Source organism: Schistocerca americana, chromosome 11 (genome assembly GCF_021461395.2).
Source record: "Schistocerca americana isolate TAMUIC-IGC-003095 chromosome 11, iqSchAmer2.1, whole genome shotgun sequence".
NCBI classification, from domain to species: domain Eukaryota; kingdom Metazoa; phylum Arthropoda; class Insecta; order Orthoptera; family Acrididae; genus Schistocerca; species Schistocerca americana.
Window position 1 is genome coordinate 63,846,192 of NC_060129.1, and position 14,130 is coordinate 63,860,321.

The window sequence follows — 14,130 nt, forward strand, 5'->3', positions numbered from 1 at the left end:
ATATTTATATCTCCCTTTAATGTAACATACCATAAAGCTTCTGTGCCATTAGGCATCATCAGCAGTAAAATCCAGCAGCAAATGTGCATTGTCATACATAAAACTCTTCTCAGAACATCTCATATTGGCACGTTACACTCTCGAGGTACAGTTTGCGTGTTAAATTGGATGACATTAGTGTCACTTTAGCGATATCTCCTCAGGGAACAGCAACAGATTTATTCGAATTAGCGGCATTAGGTTTAATGTTTTCAGTTGCCTTCCATATGGATGCACACAATGAAACACAGGTGTAGTAATTGTTTTTAGAATTTTTAGAACTTTTGTTTTTCATAAATTTTACAGTAGAAAGTAACATTGTTGAGGGCTCTGACATATGCTTTGCAGTCGAGTGCTATTTTTGGTAGGTGACAGCGGCAGCTTTAGTTTAACAACTGTGCCTTGAGAGTATAACATACTTACTTGAGATGTTCGAGGAAGAGTTTTATGTTTGACAGTGCATGTTTGCTGTTGCCTTTTGCTATTGATGATGACGCTTAATGACACAAGAGCTTTGAGGTACAATACACTGTGGGCCGACATAAATATTTCAGTATAGGCCAGTTGGTAGAGTGTTGTAATTTATTGGTGGGTTTCCTTGTTTTATAGCACTTGATAAATGCGTTGTGGTAAAAATACCAGACATTTGACCACTCATGGTGTAACATACTCAGTACCATTGGGGTGCAGAGTAAAACAAAAGTCTTTTGAATGAAGACCACAGCAACATGCAGTTGACATTGATGAAGTTATAATAAGTGACAGATAATTATTATTCACGTATGGGCCCAGTAGGACCACACGAGGTACAATCCATCAATGTCACGTTTGATGGTTGACCTTTCTTTGTGCCCAAATTTGTTTCATCCTTTCAGAATGAAGTCTCTTTCTTTCATCAGACCACGGTGTTCCAATCTGTTGAATGTCCTTTAGCTGTAGCAGAGAATGCCTGTGGATGCAGTTTCTTATCTGCTACAGTTGATAGTGAGTGAATTGGAAAATACACATTGTATTGCGTCAAAATTCTACTGTGCAACAACGGAGCGAGGTGGTGCAGTGGTTAGACACTGGACTCGCATTCGGGAGGACGACAGTTCAATCCCGCGTCCGGCCATCCTTATTTACGTTTTCCGTGATTTCCCTAAATCACTCCAGGCAAATGCTGGGATGGTTCCTTTCAAAGGGCATGGCCGGCTTCCTTCCCTGTCCTTCCCTAATCCGATGAGACTGATGACCTCGCTGTCTGGTCTCCTTCCCCAAAACAACCAACCAACCTACTGTGCATAAGTGTACAGGTAGGCTAGCTTGCTAGCTCTGTGAAGCTCTTTGCAAATGTTGCCATTGTGTACAGGGATTTCATATTGTTAGGAAATTATTGTTAAATGTAGTGAGTCTTGAAGATGATTTGCATATCGTTCAAGGACTGGCAAATGATGTAATGTAAATTGTAAATTGCCCGATTACTAGAATCGAATGTAACTGTCAATAGGTGCAGTTAAGTGTGTGAGTAGTGAGTTTGTGTGTGTGTGTGTGTGTGTGTGTGTGAGAGAGAGAGAGGGAGAGAGAGAGAAATTGGGAGGGACGGGGGGGGGGGTGTTTCACCCTTAGTTATGTGGGATTTGAAGAAGGGATGAGAGAGATATAGAACTAAAAGTACTGTCTAACTGAACTTTCCCAAAAATTTTGTAATGCAGGCTACATTCGATATTTGCTTTCTAACAGGATAATGTCATACTTATAGGTACAGCCCGTATTTGCGTGCTGCCTATTGTGGATAATGAAGTCATAAACATTGTTTGATATCACATACAGTTGTACTGTTGTCCATAAAGCATTGCCATCATACCAACTCAAATGCTTTTTGAAAGTTTAGAAATAATCTGTTCAGCTGTTTGGCCCAATCTGTGGCTCTCACAATGTCATAAGAGAAGAATGAAAGTTGGGTTCTGCACTGCTGATCCTTCTGGAGTCAGAGCTGGTTGACACAGAGAAAGTAATTCTGTTACAGACAGCCGTTGTAATGCTACAAGACATAATGTAGGGTAAGTTCATATGACTCTGTTGTGGACTTGGACTGGTTGCCAAAACACAAATGGGGTCTGCTTAGCAGCACGGTCACGCACTCTCCTGTCAAAATTGTGTACAGTTAGTACCAATTGTTCGTTGGTAGGACTGAGGGTGTAGCTCAATGTGTAGTTGTGTATGTTGCCTAACTTTGCATTTTTTATTTTAGTTGTGATTGCGCTCCCTTTTGTTTGGATTAAAGTTAATGTTAACTAGTCACTTTTAATATCTAGTGTACAGAGATACAGGTTTAATTCTTTTTTTAGGCATATTGTAAGGCAGAAGAGCCTGTGCTGGTCTCACTTGTCCCAGTGCTTCTCAAGGAAAAACATGTGGTAAGTTTTGTTATTAAGACATTTGCATTTGGTAATGAATTGGCTTAAGTGGAGACAATAATGACCCATGATGTATCTTAGAAGATAGATTGAAGCATACATTTTAGATAGATGTGTTAAATCTGACACTGTGGACTGGAATACACTATTTAATATATCAAAAAAATTAATCAATTTTTGAAAATATAATGTAATTGAATAGGTAAAAAATCTACTCACCAAGTGACGGCAGGAGGAAACATGTGCAAAGATATTGAAATCTGCAAGCTTTCAGAGCCAGTGGCTCATTCTTCTGACAGAAGAGTTGAGGGGGATGGAAAGAGGGGTGAAGGAAAAGGTCTGGTGAGCTTTAGGCACCAGAGAGGAGATGACACTGATTCCAAAAGCCTGTGGATTTTAATACGTTTATATTTTTCTCCTGCTGACACTGCTCGGAATGCACTATTTGGAATTCTTAAGTTGTCACGCATGAAATACAGGGAGCGAAAAGAAATGTCTTGTACAGAAACAAGACTGCAGCTGTAAGAGTCAAATTGCTGCAGCGCACCTATCACGGACTGCTGGCAGCCCAGTGTCTGCCAGCTGCACAAACCACGGCAGGGCCGAGAAGTCGGCAAGTAGATTGTGTTAGGAGGGCATTGCCAGTGGCCGCACCAAAACGACACTTGCTGCACACTGTTAGCATTGGCGTTAAGCGATTGAGGCTGTGTTCCGCTTCTCTGACCCGGCCGAGCAGCCAGTCGAAAAGCTGTAGTACTCTGCACACTGAAGATTTAAGTTCGTGCTATGGTAGCAGAAGGCAGTGACATTGCCAGTCAGGAACTGTCGAATTCACCACAGCCGCTGCCATCCAGTTTGCCGTCCATTGCCACTCGCAACTGAGATGTCGCACGCCCTAGGAACGGTCTCCGCCAGCTTGGCATATCAAATGCGTTGCCACAGTTGCGAGCAAATCGTTTCTGAAAAACAGAAATTATTAATATTGAATATTAATTTAAATCTTGGTGAGTCTTTTGTGAACGTCTTTATATGAAGTATAGCCTTGTATGGAAGAGAAATTTGGGCGGTCATCATTTCAGGCAAGAGGAGAAGAGCTTTTGAAATGTCATACTACAGAAGGCTGCTGAAGATAAGTGGTAGTGGATAATTAGTGAAGTAGTTCTGGATCAAATTAGAAAGAAAAGAAATTTATGTCACATCTTGGCTAAAAGAGGATGTATGCTGGGGCATCAGGGGATTGTCATTTTGGTGATGGAGGGGATAGGGTTAAAATTGTAGAGGAAGAACAAGGTTTGAATACACTAAGCAAACTGAAGTGGATGCAGGTTGTTGTACCTATACTGTGATCAGGAAAGAGACTTGCCAAAGATAGACTTCACGGAGAGCTGCCTCAAACCAGTCTTTGTGCTGAAGACCACAGCAGTGTTGAAACCCTAATTTTGTATGAAAGGTCAAATTGAGTGAGTTCGCCATAATGTTCCAAGCTATAGTGTAATTAGTGGCTGCTTAGAATGTGTGAACTGTTTCAAGAAGTGTTTAGGCCATACGGTATATAGTGCCGCACTTAATGCTGGAAATGGGTACTGCACTCAAACATGGTGGCAACAGAAGTACACATTAATGGTCACACAGTAATGGTAACACTGTTTGTAGCATCTTCCACTGTGTAAATGTAAAACAAACTGTTGGCTTGTTTTATGAAAATGAAAGTTGCTACTCACCATATAGCGGAGATGCTGAGTCGCAGATAGGCACAACAAAAAGACTGTCACAAATAAGCTTTTGACCTACAAGGCATAGTGTTCATAAGGAGTTGTCCTCTGGGATAAAGCACATAAAATAAATAGCTATGGGCACCCATATGGGGTCATTCTATGCCAAACTACTCATGGGCCATCTAGAGCAATATTTTCTAACTGCCCAGAATCCAACCTCTCACCATTTCAGATTCATTGGTGACACCCTCATGATCTGGACTGAGGGCTGAGGTCACCCTAGCCACATTCCCCCAAAACCTCAACACCTTCCTCAGTGCTGACGTCCACTTCAAGGATAGCTTCATCAGTACCTCCGTCCGTATCAAACCTTCCAAACACTGACAGTACCTCCACTTTGACAGCTGCCACCCATTCCGTACCGAGAAATTGCTTGCGTACAGACTAACCACCCGTGGTCATTCCATCTGCAGGGACGAGCAGTGCCAGAGCGAATATACCGAGTACCCCACCGAGACCTTTGCAGACCGAAATTACCCTCCCAACCTTTTACAGAAGCAGATCTCGCATACCTTGTCTCCCAGCCATCTACCACCTCCTACTTGCTCACCATCTGGCTGCAGAGCAGCATTCATCTTGTGCCTCGGCACTACGTACGACTGGAGCAACGGTTTTCACTACCTCTCAGTGTGCCCTGAAATAGACCTGGAGGTAAGACCTATCTCGTACATTCTCCCAACCACATACTCCAGTCAGGCATCTTCTACCGCATCAGAGGTAGGACTACCTGTGGAAGCAGTTTTTCTGAACTGTGCAGGTGGGAACTCTGTCTGCAATCAATCCTATTACCGTAACCCCCCTGGCCTCAGCCTTCATTAGTCCCTGTCCTCCACTTACCTATCCCCTTCCCTGCTCTCACTCCAGCAATACACGGTCTTCTATTCGACTAACACACCCATTAGTCACTAGTCTTTTTCCCCATCTCTTCTTCTCTCCTCCTTTCCCAATCGCCTCCCCTCCCATCCTCCCCCCCCCCCCCCCCACTCCCCACACATACAAACCTCCCAACTGCACCTAAATGCCCTACCCTATCCCCACTGCGCCCTTACAAGCTCCCACAAGCAGCACGACACCTTCCCCCACCCCACTCTTCACCCCATGCCGCCTCCTTACCATCACAACTGGATAGCGGCTCCTGTCGGGCGCATATACGACTCAGCTCAGCCACAGTAGCCACAGGTGGCAGAGAGAGAGAGAGAGAGAGAGAGAGAGAGAGAGAGAGAGAGAGATAGAGATAGAGAGAGAGAGAGTCAGTCCGTCCGTCCGTCCGTCCATCCTCTAGTCCTCTGTATGGCTTTTCACAATATTGTTAAAATAAATAATGTTTTTATTCAGGAGAAATGAGCAGCGAGAATATTATGTAAAGTAGAGAGATGGTGGTGCCCCTTGCAGAGGCTGCTTTACAGATCTCGAAATTCTTACACTCACTTCCTGGTACATTTATGTCACAACGATTTTTGTTGCTTATAATAAAAATTTCCTTCAACTGAAAAGTGATTTGCACAGGTTCCTTTGGGTCTAGTATTCGGAGTTAAGTTATGTACTCTGATGCAAAGGATTTCAACATATACTACAAACATAAAGCAAAGATATTTGGGCAGGAACATTTGGCAGTTGATAAGAAAATAGAAAACATTCCTTGTTGGCCATTCCTTCTAGAATTATCTGAATCTGTAGATTTAAGAATTGAAAATTCATATTAGCTACATGACAAATAACAATGTTCATAGGAATCTACATCTACATCCAGATTCCGCAAGCCACTGTATGGTGCATGTTGGAAGGCATGCTCTACTACTACTAGTCATTTCCTTTCCTGTTCTAGCTGCAAATAGAGCGAGGGAAAAACAACTGTCTTATGGCTCCATGTGGCCCCTAATCTCTCTGAGCTTATCTTCGTGGTCGTTACAAGAACTGTACATTGGCGGCAGTAGAATCGCTCTGCAGTCAGCCACAAATGGTGGCTCTCTAAATTTTCTGGATATTGCTCCTCGAAAAGAATGCTGTCTTCCCTCCGGTGATTCCATTTGAGTTCTTGATGCATCTCCATAATACTTGGTTATTGTTGAAACATATTAGTAACAAATCTAGCAGCCTGCTTCTGAATTCCTTCGATGTCTTCGTTTAGTCCGACCTAGTGCGGATCCCAAACATTAGAGCAGAGCTCGAGAAGAGGTTGCACTAGTGTCCTACATGTGGTCTCCTTTACAGATGAACCTCACTTTCCTAAAATTCTCCCAATAAACCAAAGTGGACCATTCGCCTTCCCCACTGCAGTCCTTATATGCTCATTCAATTTCATATCGCTTTGCATTACGCCTAGATATTTAACTGACATGAGTGTGTCAAGCATCTCATTATTTGTAAACTGTGGGTTTGTTTTTCCTACTCATATGCATTAACTTACATTTTTCTACATTTAGAGGTAGCAGCCATTCACCACACCAACTAGAAATTTTGTCTGAGTCATCAACTATCCTCCTACAGTCACTCAACGATGGCACCTTACTGTACACCTCAGCAACATTAGCTAACAACCACAGACTACTGTCCACCAAATCATTTACATATGTAGGAAAACAACAACTTTCCTGTCACACTTTCCTGGGGCACTCCTGTCTCTGATGAACACACACCATCAGGCACAATGTACTGGGTTCTGTTACTCAAGAAGTCTTTGAACCACTCGCAAAATCTGGGGACCTATTCCGTATGCTCGTACCTTCACTAACAGTCGGCAGTGTGGTGCCGTGTCAGATGCTTTACAGAAATCTAGGAGTATGGAATGCTGCATGACAAACAATTTTGTGTTTTAAGCAGCACTGTTGTGACCTCTCTGGTTATCTCAGGGTGACTGATCAAAGGTGTACACTCTGGTGTTTTGCTGAGTTGTCGTTTCCATCTCGCGCACAATATTTCAACAACTGGACGAGCCTTCTTCTTTAGGTGCTGTGAGTTTTACTGTTTTGTGCACTTGCTGGGTGGTCTCCACTCCACACAGTCTGGTTGGAGTCTGGGAAGTGAGTAACAGCAAAACTCATAGCATCTGTGGAAGATGGCTGCGTGAGATGTCGAAATATTGTGCATAAAATGTAACTGACAACTTGGCAGAACGGCCGGTAGCGCACAGTTACAGATTTTGTTCTTAGGATCTGCAGCTGTTTTCTTTTAAAACTGACAGTGTAATCAACTAAATGCACTCACAGAAACGGCAAGTGTCATATCGTGAAGCACCAGTCTGATACTTGTCAAACTTCACGGTGATGTTTATCATGTAACAGTTATTTCGTGATTAAAATTTCATTCCATTTTGAACTTATTCATCAATAAAAACTTATCTGGTTTTGATGGTGTTCCAGTAGAGTACTAAAGATTTATTCTCATAAAATAAGCCTGGTATTATTAGAAATATGTAATGCATCAACTGAGTCAAGACATTTTTCCAGAGAAACTGAAATACACCATTGTTAAACTCCTCTTTAAGTAAGGTGATAGGAGAGGTCAATAACTGCTGACCTGTTTCATTGTTGACATCATTTTCCAAAATTCAGTTGAATACCAGCAGCTGCCAGTCTTGTGATGGCTTTTGTTACCACTGGAAAGTTGGCATTGGTGATGCCAAGTTTCCAGACAAGGTGTGTGTGTAAAGACCTCTTTCACAGTTTTGGTAGCACTTGATTCATAGCTATTGAGCTCACAAAAGATTACCTTTCTTTTAGTGTGGATCATCCAGTAATATTCAGCAGCACTAAGCCAGGAATCCAATCATCTAAGCACAAGGTGGGGGAAGGAGGGGCAGTGAAGGTGCTCGTTCCTTGGATTTCTGCACCTGTAGCGGGACGTTCACATTAATTGTCGTGCCACAAGTAATTAATTTTCCTACATCAGAGCAATTTGATCGCACCTCTTCTGCAACTCTGCGTAACGCATGCACGAGTCAAATGACATAAACCATACTGTGGTAGAGAATTTGAAGCCCTCAGCTGCTTTAGCCGTGTATGAAGCACCATCTGTTGCCAGAAGCAAAACATTTTCTCTGCTCACAACATCTTGTCACAGTAGCTTCACAGAGTTGTGAAACAAAATGGCAACTGTTGAATTTTGTACTCTCTCTCAAGAGCTTCACGCATTAGGAGGAACATTTTTCCAGGCCTGTCAACTTTCAGAACACCCCATAACATCTGAAACATAATGTCCCCCCACATTGGTACCTTTGTATAGGGACGTTGATCTTTAGTTCAACAACACTAATTTTTTTAGCTACTCTTCATAGCACACTGATAAATAGTTCTTTCTCAATTTGATTAACCTGGAACAGGATGTTTTGTGTACTTCTCAAGAACTGTCTGAAATGTGGATTCTTCAGCTTCTCAGATGGGATGTTGCAAGACACCATTATTTCACCTGTCTTTAAATGTTTGTACAATTGAAGATGAACCTGTCTGCTCAAATAACAGCATTTGTCTGCTGCCATTTTCAGCATTTCTCTTCACACAGCTGCTGTATTTGGTGGTATTACAGTGCTGTTGCACATTAAAGTGCTTTTCTGCCCTAACTTTGACTTCACTTAATTAACAAAATAACATTTCCCCACCAGTGCTGAAGAACTTATCATCAAACTCACGAACGAAACCTTGCAACTCCATGCTGATGGACCGCTTTTGTTGAACCACTTGAGTTTATATTCTCACTGAGTAGTGTGACCACGTGTGCGATGTTTATCATGTCGGGAGGTGCCTTTGTTAGTTTTGAGAATGTTTTGTTGGCCCCACCCAACAGTGTCTTACATCAGCAAACTGACTAGTGTGTAATGCTACTTGTCTACTGTTGTTGTGATCTTCGGTACAGAGACTGGTTTGATGCAGCCCTCCATGCTACTCTATCCTGCGCAAGCTTCTTCATCTCCAAGTAACTACTGCAACTTACATCCTTCTGAATCTGCTTAGTGTATTCATCTCTTGGTCTCCCTCTACGATTTTTACCCTCCACACTGCCCTCCAATATTAAATTGGTGATCCGTTGATGCCTCAGAACATGTCCTACCAACCGATCCCTTCTTCTTGTCAAGTTGTGCCACAAATTCCTCTTCTCCTCAATTCTACTCAGTACCTCCTCATTAGTTACATGATTTACCCATCCGATCTTCAGCATTCTTCTGTAGCACCACATTTCGAAAGCTTCTATTCTCTTCTTGTCTAAACTAATTATCGTACTTTATTCCAGTCAACATTGTCAGAAGCCTTCTCTAAGTCTACAGATGCTAGAAACATAAGCTTACCTTTCCTTAATCTATGTTAAGATAAGTTGTAAGTCGTAGGTCAGTATGCCTCACATGTTCCAACATTTCTACAGAATCCAAACTGATTCTCCACAAGGTCGGCTTCTACCAGTCTACTAAAGTCTTGATAAATAAAGCTTTGTAGTAATTGTTGTGTTTATTTGTGGCATTATAATCTGAAACATTGTCATGTGAGCAACATTTTCATGTTTTTCTTCGTGTGTCCATATAAGATACAACAAATATATAAAGTTTTGCAAAAGTTGGCGGAAATATAACCTGTTACTGAAAAAAAAGATGTAAATATGACTTTGGATGCGTAATAGAAGTACATTTATCTATACTATAACACCTGAATTTATGCATAAATTGTTGTTAAATTGACCATGAAGTTCAGGAAAAAATATGACTTGTCATAAAAATGTGGGCCCTTGTTATGATTACTTGAAGTGAAATGTGAAGTGTCAAAAGTATTCAGTAATGTACCATAAGGAAACAGAGAATTAAACCTTTTAAACATAATTTCCGTCATGTAAATTTCATACACCACGAAAACATTATAAATCTGACATCTGTTGTAAATTTTTCCAGCTTGATGAATCGCCGGAGGACTTTGAAGTTGGCAGTCACCCATTGCTAATAAATCTGGTGAGTCACTGAGTTTTATAATATTTCAGTACTTACAACTAGAATACAAGTTGCAATAAGCTCAGTAAGAAGGCCTGACTGCAACTCATTTTCTCAATGAAATTGTGGTTCTGTTGTTTGTCTCCTTCTTCTTAGTTCTTCAATCGTAAGGTTGGTTGTCGGCAGTGCACAACGCTTTTCTTTCTTGGGCCTTCATCTTGAGAGTGGTATGTGGTGCAGTCGTTACTGTCCACGATCTAGGCAAAGTATTCCAGTCTCGGTCTGCCGCTTGTGTTCTTATCTCATTCTGTACAGCGAAACACTCCAAACAAATGCCTTTATGAGGTCTTTCCTGAAATGTCTGTCTATGCAGCTGGGTGTGAAAAGGTTCGGCAGTTTATAAATATTTTAGCATACAGTCACTAATATTAGGAACAAGTCCAGAGCAATGTGTTTCGAGAGTCGAGCTCTCATCATCGGGCTGTCTAAGTTAACCCTACATAAAATGCACTTCAGAAGCACTGGAGGTCAAAATATAAGATTATTCAGACATGGAGACTATCATCTTACTTTAAAACTGGAAGCACCAGATTCCCTGCATCCTTATCTGCATATTCTTCAAAACATTGTTTATGGAAGGCAGTAAACATCAGTCACACCAGCTGCCTCTCAGTGCACGTCAGAGCTGCACACGTGTTTATAAATAAGTGGTGCCCTAAAAGCAGTACTTCGAAGGATGTGTGTTAACATGGATTAGGAAGCAGGGAATCTGATGCTACCACTTTTCAAGTAAGACAAGGACTTCGTAGCTTAGTAATTTTATTTGTTTTTCTATTTTTACCTTGAATGTTTTTGAAGTGCATTTTATGAAGGATTAATTTTGAAGCCGGATGATGGCAGCTTGACCCCAAAAACATGTTGCTGTGGATTATGTTCCTAAAATTAGTGGTTGTATGCTAAAATATGTATAAAGATTGCCTTAAAAATAGCTACCTTTGGTGCTTAAAATGGGCAATATTAGAAAGTTTCTTCTCTTGTTAAAATCAGTTTTTGTGTGATAGATTTGGCTTGCAATATTCTTCTTTGATCTTCCATTTGATGTAATTTTACTCCATCAGTAGGTGAAGGATTCGGTGGTTTACAGTTGCTCACTGAGCTTTGAGCAGTGATATTTTGCTTACTCACCACAAAGATCTTTTTTTTAGCTTCATTAATTTCCATGTTATAAGAAAAACTGAGTGTGGTTCCGTCTGGGCCAGCATCACTTGTAATTGAAGGGAATGGTGGAAGAAAGTGCTAACTCACAATAGCATAATTTGGGTTGTTACATGTTGTTCGATTAACCCTTTTGTTACAGCAGTCTGCTTCGCTGAGCTGATGCCACTGATCAGTGCAGCGTGCCACGAACTGTGCACATTGCACGTCAGAAAGATGATGTGCAGGTTACTGTATTTAAGTGTTACATAACAATATATTTGGAGATTTTATAAGTATTATAAGAAAAGCCATTTAGGATCATTTGAAAGATTCTTAATAATGTAATTCAGTATGATAAATTTGAAAACAAGGTTCAACACACAACCCACATTACAATTTTTACACTTGTACTTAGTCCCCCCCCCCCCCATGAACCATGGACCTTGCCGTTGGTGGGGAGGCTTGCGTGCCTCAGCGATACAGATGACCATACCGTAAGTGCAACCACAATGGAGGGGTATCTGTTGAGAGGCCAGACAAACGTGTGGTTCCTGAAGAGGGGCAGCAGCTTTTTCAGTAGTTGCAGGGGCAACAGTCTGGATGATTGACTGATCTGGCCTTGTAACATTAACCAAAACGGCCTTGCTGTTCTGGTACTATGAACGGCTGAAAGCAAGGGGAAACTACAGCTGTAATTTTTCCCGAGGACATGCAGCTTTACTGTATGAGTAAATGATGATGGCGTCCTCTTGGGTAAAATATTCCGGAGGTAAAATAGTCCCCCATTCGGATCTCCGGGTGGGGACTACTCAAGAGGACGTCGTTATCAGGAGAAAGAAAACTGGCGTTCTACGGATCGGAGCGTGGAATGTCAGATCCCTTAATCGGGCAGGTAGATTAGAAAATTTAAAAAGGAAAATGGATAGGTGAAAGTTAGATATAGTGGGAATTAGTGAAGTTCGGTGGCAGGAGGAACAAGACTTTTGGTCAGGTGATTACAGGGTTATAAATACAAAATCAAATAGGGGTAATGCAGGAGTAGGTTTAATAATGAATAAAAAATAGGAGTGCGGGTAAGCTACTACAAACAGCATAGTGAACGCATTATTGTGGCCAAGATAGACACAAAGCCCATGCCTACTACAGTAGTACAAGTTTATATGCCATCTAGCTCTGCAGATGATGAAGAAATTGATGAAATGTATGATGAGATAAAAGAAATTATTCAGGTAGTGAAGGGAGACAAAAATTTAATAGTAGGAAAAGGGAGAGAAGGAAACATAGTAGGTGAATATGGATTGGGGGGAAGAAATGAAAGAGGAAGCCGCCTTGTAGAATTTTGCACAGAGCATAACTTAATCATAGCTAACACTTGGTTCAAGAATCATAAAAGAAGGTTGTATACCTGGAAGAATCCTGGAGATACTAAAAGGTATCAGATAGATTATATAATGGTAAGACAGAGATTTAGGAACCAGGTTTTAAATTGTAAGACATTTCCAGGGGCAGATGTGGATTCTGACCACAATCTATTGGTTATGAACTGCAGATTGAAACTGAAGAAACTGCAAAAAGGTGGGAATTTAAGGGGCTCCAGAAAGGCTCAAAATCATGAAAAGTTCAATTTTTACTTTTTTGCGTTTTCTGAATCTGCAGACTATTACCTTTTAATAGATATATAATTTATTCAATTCCGAAGACTACAACTATTTTTAAATTTTTTTTGAAATGTGTTCTACATGGGCGTGACCCACTGTGGCGCTGTTAAACTGCTGTCAAATGGTGTTATTATTAACGTCCGTGTTCATCAGGTACATTTTAGTGATGTGAGATAAAGTATATGTTGTGGCTAACCTGTGATGGTTCAATATATATCGCTGGTGTGATTGTCGATTGTTTCATGTTTATTTACTTTGTCGTTATCTCGAAAATATTCGTAATTAATTCTGTTTCTTGAGTCTCTGTTTTGTTGAAGTATAATAATGAGTAAAAGTAAAGTTATTAGAAATCCTCTGAGGGCTTTTAAGAAAAGGAGAAATGTTGGAAAGCCAAAGGTATGTGTTATTACTGTAAACAATAAAGATGATAACCAAGTGAGTGAACCTAACCTCTCAAGTACACCTGCCCATAGCAGTCAAAGTGGGAAAGAAAATACTTCACAGAAGAAGCTTGGTTCAATGAGTGAAAACTATGAATGTTTTATGGGCGAATCGGATGTGAATGAAATATTTGATATGTCGGTTCTCAAAGGAATTTTTTCAAACTGTGTAAGATGTATTCATTGTAGTGAAGTTGGTCTGGAACTCTCCATAATAAAGCACGTAGGACTTGCTAGTGAAATACAACTGAAATGTGATAAGTGTTCATACATGACCACCTTTTGGAACAGTGTTGCAGCAACTGCAACTGAAGAAAATGGTAGCAAAATCTACCAACACAACAACGAGCGATGCTTGCTTTAGACAAGGAACGCCTTCAGGCTGCAGACAGGGCTGCAAAGAGTCTAGAAATACAAGCAAGAGTAAACAGGAGGAGGAACAAGAGGAAGCTGGAGGAGGAGTTTGCAGAGGATGAATATAATCCATCCTATGGACCTGGAATGCACTAAAAAGTTAATCCAATCTTTGTCGCTCGATTCCCAAAACTTTTATTTTCTCATACTAATTACATGTTTTCTAAGGATCTTCCAAACATATTTGTTTCAAACTTTCAGCAAATGTTACACAGTACCTTCTGCATAATTTAACACAGCCTTTTTCCAAAAAACTGTATATTTTTGAATATATAAATAAAAAATTGCAAAAAAATGTTGTGA

General features: G+C 40.8%; 1 long non-coding RNA gene across 1 annotated transcript in view; it reads left to right on the plus strand.

Annotated features, from left to right (window-relative positions):
- Positions 1-14,130, plus strand: part of LOC124553923 — a 47,218-nt gene that overhangs the window by 17,089 nt on the left and 15,999 nt on the right. The window contains exons 3-4 of the long non-coding RNA XR_006968167.1: positions 2,370-2,438; positions 10,083-10,139. This is a non-coding gene — a long non-coding RNA (uncharacterized LOC124553923). The remainder of the gene's footprint in view (positions 1-2,369; positions 2,439-10,082; positions 10,140-14,130) is intronic.